General features: G+C 46.8%; 1 long non-coding RNA gene across 2 annotated transcripts in view; it reads right to left on the reverse strand.

Moving 5' to 3' along the window:
• Positions 1-852: 852 nt before the first annotated feature.
• Positions 853-8,985, reverse strand: part of LOC144157903 (uncharacterized) — a 105,383-nt gene continuing 97,250 nt past the window's right edge. For both annotated transcript variants that reach the window (XR_013319903.1, XR_013319902.1), the window contains exons 3-4: positions 4,767-4,852; positions 853-1,037 (exon numbers count right to left, since the gene is read on the reverse strand). This is a non-coding gene — a long non-coding RNA (uncharacterized LOC144157903). The remainder of the gene's footprint in view (positions 1,038-4,766; positions 4,853-8,985) is intronic.

Consider the following 8,985-nt stretch of genomic DNA (forward strand, 5'->3'; position numbering starts at 1 on the left):
GGACCGACTTATCCCTTATCACGACATAGTCGTGCTTTACCACCTCGTCCGCCGCCATTATCCCCCCGCTCATCCAGGGCTCACCAACTACCAGGCAGGCCGCTGGCGACTCCTTCAAACGATTGCCCCCACTTGTCAGGCCGTATGGATCGCATCTACCCCGCTCGATATCCCTCACCGAATTGCGTACTTGATGGCGTCCTTGCCACACTTATCCATTCTATGTAGTCATGCCCCCAATATCCCTTCCGGTATGTCAATAGTGATGAGCAATGCGAGCGTGCGCTGGGCAGCTCGGACCTGGACGTGCAAACACTCCTGTACAGAAGAGCTGCCACCGTCGCCGCCAGACCTCAGCCGGCGGCCACCACGCACCGCTAAACCGCAGGACTCAATAAAAGTGTTTCCCTCTCTCTCTCTCCTAAAAACGACGAACTTATTCAGATGACGGTAGCACAAGGACTACTCCATGAACCCACTTACCTGTTTCGTCTATCGCGTTCTAACGCTGGGAACACCAGTTTACGCTCTGTCCTCCCCTTTCTCCTTCATCTGTTCTATTCATTTTCCCCATTGTTCCCCTTTCCGACGTGTAGGATAGCAATAGGCTATAGCCTAATTGACATTCCTGCCTTTCCCTCACCTTTTTTCCTTCTTTCTTGAACGTAGACTACGCATGATCTTATGTTACGCTTCAGGACGAGAAGCTTGAAATATTTTCAGAGGTAGATTTCTTGCCCAGTACCCAGTTAAATGACTGATGACAGTACTACACGTGAGCGTTCATGCTTGTTTTTCTGAAGGCGAAAATTATCTGTAAATACCCGGTGCAACTTACTTGTATTGTTGTCGCACGGACAGTGTTTCACGTAGAGCGTGTCGTTGGGATTCGTTGCAGAGCACTCACGGCCCCGTGAACCCAGCTTCTGGCACATGGGGTACTCATTGTCGTCATCACTTTTCAGAAGACAGCAGCCTGAGGCACAGTCTTCGGAAACAGCGCAAGGCTCACCTATATCTGCAAGTTGATTGACGCTCTGCGAAATACACAAATTAGAGATTGACTGAGCGGAATTGGTTAAAAAGTTCCTGGAAATTTCTTTTTTTGCAGGGCGGGTGGGGAGGGGGGTTGCGTTGGGGGTGGGGGTGGTTGCGGTAATAAAAAAGAACGCTCGATAAATGTGCGACGGCATGCTGTGTCTTCCACCGAAGCTGTGCTCAAATACGTGCGAACGAACCTATACGCACAAATTTTTGTTCGTACTGAGCGCAGGTAATTAAATGCGAAGCGATCATGTCACCTGCAATTTGTTAGCGTCCTTTAGATACACGACTGGTGTGGCTGTTAGCATCGAAGTAAAAAAATAAAGGAAAAAAATTCGGCCACCTTTGCAATTGTGCTGCGAAGACTAAGGAAACAGCGGAGCTAGCGGCTTTCACTAACTTTACCCTGGATTTCCTTAGGTCTGCCAATGTTATCTTTACATCGGACACTGACTCGTCCGACCCCATGACGTCACTCTCAACTAAGTGAACGCCTGCACGCCAGAGCTTACGTAATCACTAGGCGCCGCAATCCCCGACGCCCGGATCCCCACCCGGACATCAGCGCCGCGCGGCGCCGCGCACGTACACCACACCTGCTCGTCGGCTACTTGCCCCCTCGCCACTTTGCCTCACACTTCTTTGCCTAGCATTTTCCTCCTCTCCACTTTGCTGCGCCAAGTTTTGTGCGACGCCAGGCATGGATGGCACTCAGGCTTGAACAGCTCGCTGTTAAAAATTGCCTAATGCGGACTGGAGGAGGAGGAGGCAAAACGTTTTGTTGAGCAAAAAAAAAAAAAAAAGAAGGTGGGTGGGTGGCGTCCTCAGTTCAGGAAGCCGCGCGCTTCCGCAGCCCATTTGGCCCGGTTGATCAGGCGTTGCTGGTCCTGCGGGTGCAGGCTGGTCAGTGCGCGTTCCCACTGCTCAGGGGATGGGGAAGGGAGGGGATCGGGATGGTGCGGGCAGAGCCATACAAGATGGGCTGTTGTGGCAATGAGGTTGCAGGAATGGCAGAAGTAGGAGAATGTGGTAGGGGAGATGTGCGACAGTACGGTACAGTTGAAGTATGTGCCTGTCTGTAGCGACTGCTTAATTTTTTTTTCTTTGACCCACCGTTGTGCTGCTGAGCTTGAGAACGCGGGTTCAATCTCGGCCGCGAAGGCTACTTTTTCGATTTAGGCGAAAAGCACAAATTGCCGTGTGTGGAGATTTCAGCGAGGGTTAAGGATCTCCCATGTGGTCAGAATTACTCTAGAGGCCTCCACTACGGTGCGTGTTTTAGCCCAGGTGTAGCACCAACCAGATTGGTGCACCGTCGGTGCTTTAAAGGGGCCATTCAGACAAAGTACACGTTTGTTTCATTCGTACGATTTGGTGTTTTATAGTACCGCCAGCGCTTGTCCAGCAGCAAACGATGCTTTAGTCACTGAGGATTAATGAATTTATGCTAAAAGTTTGATTCTCCCGCCAAATCGTGTGTTTCTTGAGGTCGTTTGCGATGATGTCATCAAAACAGGTCATCAAGCAAACCCGAATGCGGCACTAGGCTTTCAGAAGACTACTAGCCTTGTTTAGTAAGTAAGTTAGTAAGTTCGTGGTCCTGATTCTTTTTCAATCAGGGCAGGCGCATCAAGCGCCACAGGGAGTTCGAACATATGTTTGCACATATAGAGAAATTAACTTAATAAATTGTTGCCACCCATGCAATGGTGTTTAGGGTCGAGTAGTTGCACCAGCACAACCAGAGATTTTCCTGGCCCAGTGGTTTTCTTTTGCACCATCCGGAGGCACCACGGGAGTGAAAGAGTACAAAGTACACACAGTAACCAGCGAGCACGCGCTCGCTCACACACACACGTGGAAAGCCGGTCCCACCACGGCCGGTCCGGTTGTGGCAGACCGCCAATCTTCCTAGATGGCGCCACCATACCTTAACCGGCCTTTACGCGTTTTTGTTTTGTTTTTGATACTATTTGCGCTTGGCTTGTTTTTGTTACCGGTAGAAAGTATTCGTTTTGAGAAACAGGAGGTATACTCGACAAACAGAATCGGGTAAGACGATGTCGCTTACGCCATTCGGCCGGTGTCGTGTCAGACAACCTGAAAGCGCCATAATGACGAGCAGCTATAACAAGCCTAGTGTGCGCAGTACCAACAGTAGCGCGGTCTAGTACTTTCGTACTAGACCGCGTACTTTTTAGTGTACGTTCGTAACTTCTATGTTGACCCCACCATTCTTACTTCTTTAAAAAGATATATGCGTTACATTTGGGCTAAAGTAGGTTGTTTTGCGGGTAATGAGCTAGTGGGTCGCATGAACATTTTCTTTTTCCTAATTATGTAGCTTATTTGAGCAAGGTTTCCGGTAAAAGTGGTGTCAGTATGATTCTAACGAGGCAATCTTTAGAATGAACGAAACTTGTGTTTTGTCTTCATGGCCCCTTTAAGCAACCAAACTTTAACATTTTCTGGTTTTTTATACAATTAATGAAAGTCCGGTGTCACTTGGGGTGGCCGGCTCTGCGATTGTCGGGTTTGTTACGGTTTTGGGATGAGCGCGTAGGCATGAAAGATAAATAACTGAATTCTCCCGAAAAATGAAACAAAAATCCGCAGTTGTCGCAAGAATTAAAACTAGAAATCGCAGTTGGCAATCGGTTAGCTTACTGTAGGCGAAAGTTGCCATATGCCCCGTAACGGCTTTTAATGATAGCGTACAATTAAGCAACGAAAAATCTCTATCGTAAACATAACCACAGAAAAAAAACAAGCACAGGTGTTGGGAAATCATTTGTTACTGTATGTGAGAATATATAAAAGTTGCTAGAAACACTAGTTTTCTTACGGGATTTGAATGCTAAAATGTAATGGCAAGGATAATTATCGGTGGCAGATCTCATCTTCGGTGACCGACCTTCGTGAGTGGGCATGTGGAGATTGTGGGTGGGAGTGCTAACGCTTGAGGAGCCCGTTGAACATGCCCTCTTTAATCGGATTCCTACCAGGACGATGTTGATTTGGAGAGTTTAGAGAATGCTTGGCCCCTGGTTTCCTCGAGATCTGCTCGCGGTAATGCGCCGCAGGAGTGCATAGAGGAAGCATTGCATACTGCAGAATTTTAATTCCCACTGAGTGTTCCCTTTATGTAGCGCGCTTCTCTCTTTGCCAGAAACCATGTTGTCGCAATGGCGGCAAATTATTCACAAGACGTAACTAATTGTTCGGGTAATAGCGGCGCAAAGCACATTTATAAACGGCGTTCTGGGTTGTGTGCACGATACGTGCACTGCAATTCCTTAAATGTAAAGAGCAACTCCCGCGAAGTTATTTTAGTCAGTCATCGCCAAGCAAACCTGTGATGGCATGACCTAAAGGTCAAGCGATTGTTCTTCGAAGTAGCCTGTTTCTCATATAGTTAATTTCGCAAGGGAGCTAGACACATTAGTAAGTTATTTAGCAATTAAAAAATTTTAAATTGGGGCTGTAGTTTTTCTGCAATTTATACCATAAAATTGGCACATTTGTTCCGCGAGAACAAACTTTGAGGAAATCAAGAAGGGTTGAACATATCCTTTTGTTACAGTTAATTAAACGTTATTGTTTAAAATTAGTAATAAAGGTGTGGCGACTTTTTGAAGTGTCCTCATTTGTTACGTTTTACTCACGTCAATTACCTTATTCAGCGGATGTACGCATTTGTTTGATTGAGATGCCTTACTTACTGTAGCTGGGCGATTTCGGACGCACACAGTGTAATTCTCGATTCTTGTGTTGTTGTTCTCCACAAAGGTGCCATTAAAACATCGCACTGTTGGAAACGCAGAAAGAAGAATATTGAAGTCGTTCTTTTTTTCCCCATAAGCAGTCTTGCAATGCCGCCATCGCAGTGAAAGAATGTTTCTGTGAGTAAACCAAATTAGTTCTTTTTGGGACGTTTTTGTAAGGTTTTTACACATGACACCTATTTTGAAGTTATTCATAAAACACACAAATCATTCCAATGATGCGTAAAAACGTTTCGAATTAAGGAATGGCGTGATCGCGTAAAAAAAGCAGAAATAAACAAATGCAGTAGTGCATCTGCAGCTGGGCCACATTTTTGTTGCTCCTTTATAATTTTACTCCCGAACTGAGCTGTGCACGTAATTATTATATGATTCGTTTCATCCGCTTACCGTGGTTGCCTTTCAGCTTGCACAGACGCAAAAACTCCTCATTTGTTAAACCAGCGTACTATACCTAGAGACACTGATAAGAACGCAGATGTCATACGATGACGAAGTGGCGTCCGAAGAGGCGCAGGGACAGGCTAGTAGCTGCGGCCACCCATATTTCGTCACATAACGATTCTCGTTAGTTATCTTCCCGTTTCAAGCTACGCATCAATGGTACGGTTCTTCGATGTCGGCTTTCACCCAAACGATCACCGACATTGCAATGTGTCTGGAGGAAAACATATATGATCAAAGAAATTAAGAGCTGATACAGAGGAAGCCAATTCATGCCTAATTTTTAAGCGCAGCTTTTGTGGCTAAGGTTCTATGTATTCTTTTAGTCTGCAAACGGAAAGTGACGCGTCTTTGAAGCCCGAGGCATTCTATAGTTCGAGATGTTGACAACGAACGTTCTTGTGTGTTTGCTACTAGTACGCGGTGACCATCGAACTCGCATGCGGTTCCAAATGTTTCTGTGGACCTCAAGCGTGCACCTCTCAGCACTTGGATATGATTTTTCAGTAGATTAGTTATACACAGGCACCATTTTCTGTATTATTAGAGTTTTAGGGAGATAAAAAATGGTGGATCCAACGCATATGTGGTGATAGAAGTACGCGAAGCTTTCGTTGCGGCGTACCTAAGTTGAAAGGGAGTGATGTGGGCCAATAGCATTTAGTCTTATTGTTCTTGGCGTAGTTGCTTATTTTTCGGTGAGCCCTGGCGAACACGCCGAGAAATACGATGAATAAGGAGAAACGTTTAAATTTTTACTTCCCTGGAAGATAGTCCACCAGCTCGGAGTGCAAAGATCGTTATCACACAGAAACCGGAGCTCCCGCAGTCATCGTGTCCCCTCAAAGTCGCCACCAGCGTGATCTCCTGTAACTTCGTCGGGCGCCCTTCCCGCGAGCCGCTTTCCACTCCACGGGCGTTATGTCCGCAGGCCAGCTAGCGCTATGAGGTGTAAAAAATTTGGACGCGCATCTGCTCCTTTCTTCGCGGTTGTCGACAAAAGACGATAGCGTTTGTCGACATTTGCCAAGTAAATGTCTCCCTTCGCTTTTCCGCTCACCTCTCAGGTTGTCGGTCTTCAGCCGCGCTCCTCCCAAGGTAAAGCCGCTAAAGGTTTGCTCAAGTCAATTTAAATTTACTGCGTCGTAGTGCTCCAGACCGGGTGCCTCGATGCAAGCGCTGCCGTACGGCCGAGACGCGCGTGAATCGGGGAGCACTGCTTCAATGTTTATAGAACCACGTTGACCTAGTCCACGTGCATTCCAAGCTGAACGTAAAATTTGTCTAGTGGAATCTTTGGTAACCGTTTCCGCTTGAATTCTTAAAATGCCTGCAGAAGCCAAAGGGGCGCGGGCGACAGTGTAATTTTTTCTGCAGCAAACCTAGTATTTAATTTCGCAAATCAAGCATCTACGAATTCTTTTATAAAGGAACACTGTTAAATATCCCTTGTGTAATAATGTTCTCTCCTATATTTGCGTAATGTCTTCGTTTTGTTCAACAGGGTTGACAAGTATGATTATATATAAAAAGGACTTCGGCGTTTAGGTTTCGCTATGAGTGTAAAAGACTATTGGGCAGACTGTTTCACTTGACCGGCTGGCTGAATCGAGTCACAGACAGACAGACAGACAGACAGACAGACAGACAGACAGACAGACAGACAGACAGACAGACAGACAGACAGACAGACAGACAGACAGACAGACAGACAGACACACCAAAATTTCTGTGTTTAAGTACCCCAAGAACGACTACCGTCTTTAAGATAAAACGCAGGGGTGCCTCATGCCAAAATGCACCAGCAGTATCCCCTTCAAAACCTCCGGGAACACGAAAGAAAGCTTCGCTTTAATAAATGTTTCTCAAAGGTTCAGTGCAGTGCGACCCACGCTGGCCATGTCTGTGTTGGCACCATCTTTTTTTTGCGTTCCAAGTGTGCGCATATGCAGTTTCGTCTGGCTCCTTTGGGCATAGGCGCCTGTGTCTAAACATGTTGAAGTTCTCTATTTTCAATGTCCTTATTTCTGTTATCAGAGTAGGAACGGCGCGTAGGGTCCCTTTCTCTTTATTGTTTATTGAACACACATTTCGCATTTTGACTGCCTTTTCGGTCACTTTTAAAACCATTCGTGTTTTCCATTTTCTTTCTTTTGAGGATGACAAGTGGACCACCCGTGCGACACGTGAAATACCACGACAACGTATACGGTGAGCTGGGGAAAGTGGCCCGCGTGGAAGCAGAAAGGATTCCGGAAATATGCTCCGATCGCTGTGAAGGGGCTTGTCTCAGTGATCGGGTCACGTGGGAATGTGCGGGCCCCAGTGCTGTTTCAGAGATCTAGTGGCATCTTCCACAGGACACACACCGACGTTCATTTTGTAGTTTCACGGCCTTTTGTTATTCTGAACCACTCCTGCAACTCCGTGAGCGTGACGTCTGCGTCGTAGTGCAGCATGCGCTAGTCGGTCACGAAAATCAGCGGTCGCAAATAGTCGTACTTGCTGGCCAGAAGGGAGCAAGGAGTGGCGTTCATCCAAACGAAAGTGCACGAATTGCAGCCGGCTAGTCACGTGGAGTAAGGTGCAAGTGTTGATAAATGGAGCCATGCCGGCCAGTTTCACCCCCATTGAGTGTGTTCAATATCTTCGAAACGTTTGTCAATGCCAGGCTCATGTGATGGCATTAAACGTAAAAGGTGCTTCCTTCGTGCATGACTGGTTTTCGGCAACGTTTATGCTTGAAAGACAGCGTCCTGAACCTTGTGAGCCACAGTGAACACCAGTGGACGTACAGGCTATCAACACTGTTTCTTCCAGGTGACGTCTTCAAAGCGCACGACAGCGTTTCAAAAAATGCCATCACGATGAACTTATAAAAGATGGGAATCACGGGAAACCTTCTTCGCTTCGTTTTCTTCCACGTTTTCCTTTGGGACCGTTCTGTGCAAGTGGGATTTGGGGATGCTTTAAGTGGCACAAGGACCATCTCACGATGCGTGCATCAGAAAAGTGTTTTGTCCCTTTTAGTATTTAACGTGTCTATGGCTGGCCTCCCTCGGGATCTAAAGAAGCACTGAATGACAAATTATTTATCAAAACACGCAGATGATACCTGGTTTTAGTGATATGAGCACAAGCTGTTTGACTTGGTAGCCCACAAAGATATTTACTTCGTTCAAGCGTATTTTTCGCTGGTGGGGCTAACCCTATTGCGGAAAAGTCTTGCTTTGTTTTGCTCCCGGGAAGACCGTGAATAGAAACACGCCTGAAGTAACCTTGGGGGCATGCCAGTCCGGCGAGCTAGTCGTGTCAAGTTTCTCGGTGCCACCATTGACTTTAGGCAGTTCTGGCAACAGGCCGTGGAAACACTCGTCGCGTCCTTCGTACCCCGCTTAAATATGCCATGAAGAATGGCTAGAACCCACTAAAGGAGCCACTCGTCATCTATGCATCGACTCCACACGCGGCTCATTCTGAGCCGGGTATTCTACCAGCTACCCTTACTTTCTCCTTCAGAATATCAATATGATAGCCTCGCAGCTGTTTGAAAAAAGGGGCTTAAATATCGTCCGGAGTTACCCATCCCGTGTCAAACATTAAAATCCTCGCTAAGTCGCAGTTTCCGCCCCTCCTGTATGTGGCGTCCAACAGGCTGCTCTTTAAAGTCGACATTCTGGGAGAGTCTCATGTGCACAAACCATTACTCAGG

Source organism: Haemaphysalis longicornis, unplaced genomic scaffold, assembly GCF_048455015.1.
Source record: "Haemaphysalis longicornis isolate Haplotype H1 unplaced genomic scaffold, Haemaphysalis longicornis Haplotype H1 scaffold_10, whole genome shotgun sequence".
Classification (NCBI taxonomy): Eukaryota; Metazoa; Arthropoda; class Arachnida; order Ixodida; family Ixodidae; genus Haemaphysalis; species Haemaphysalis longicornis.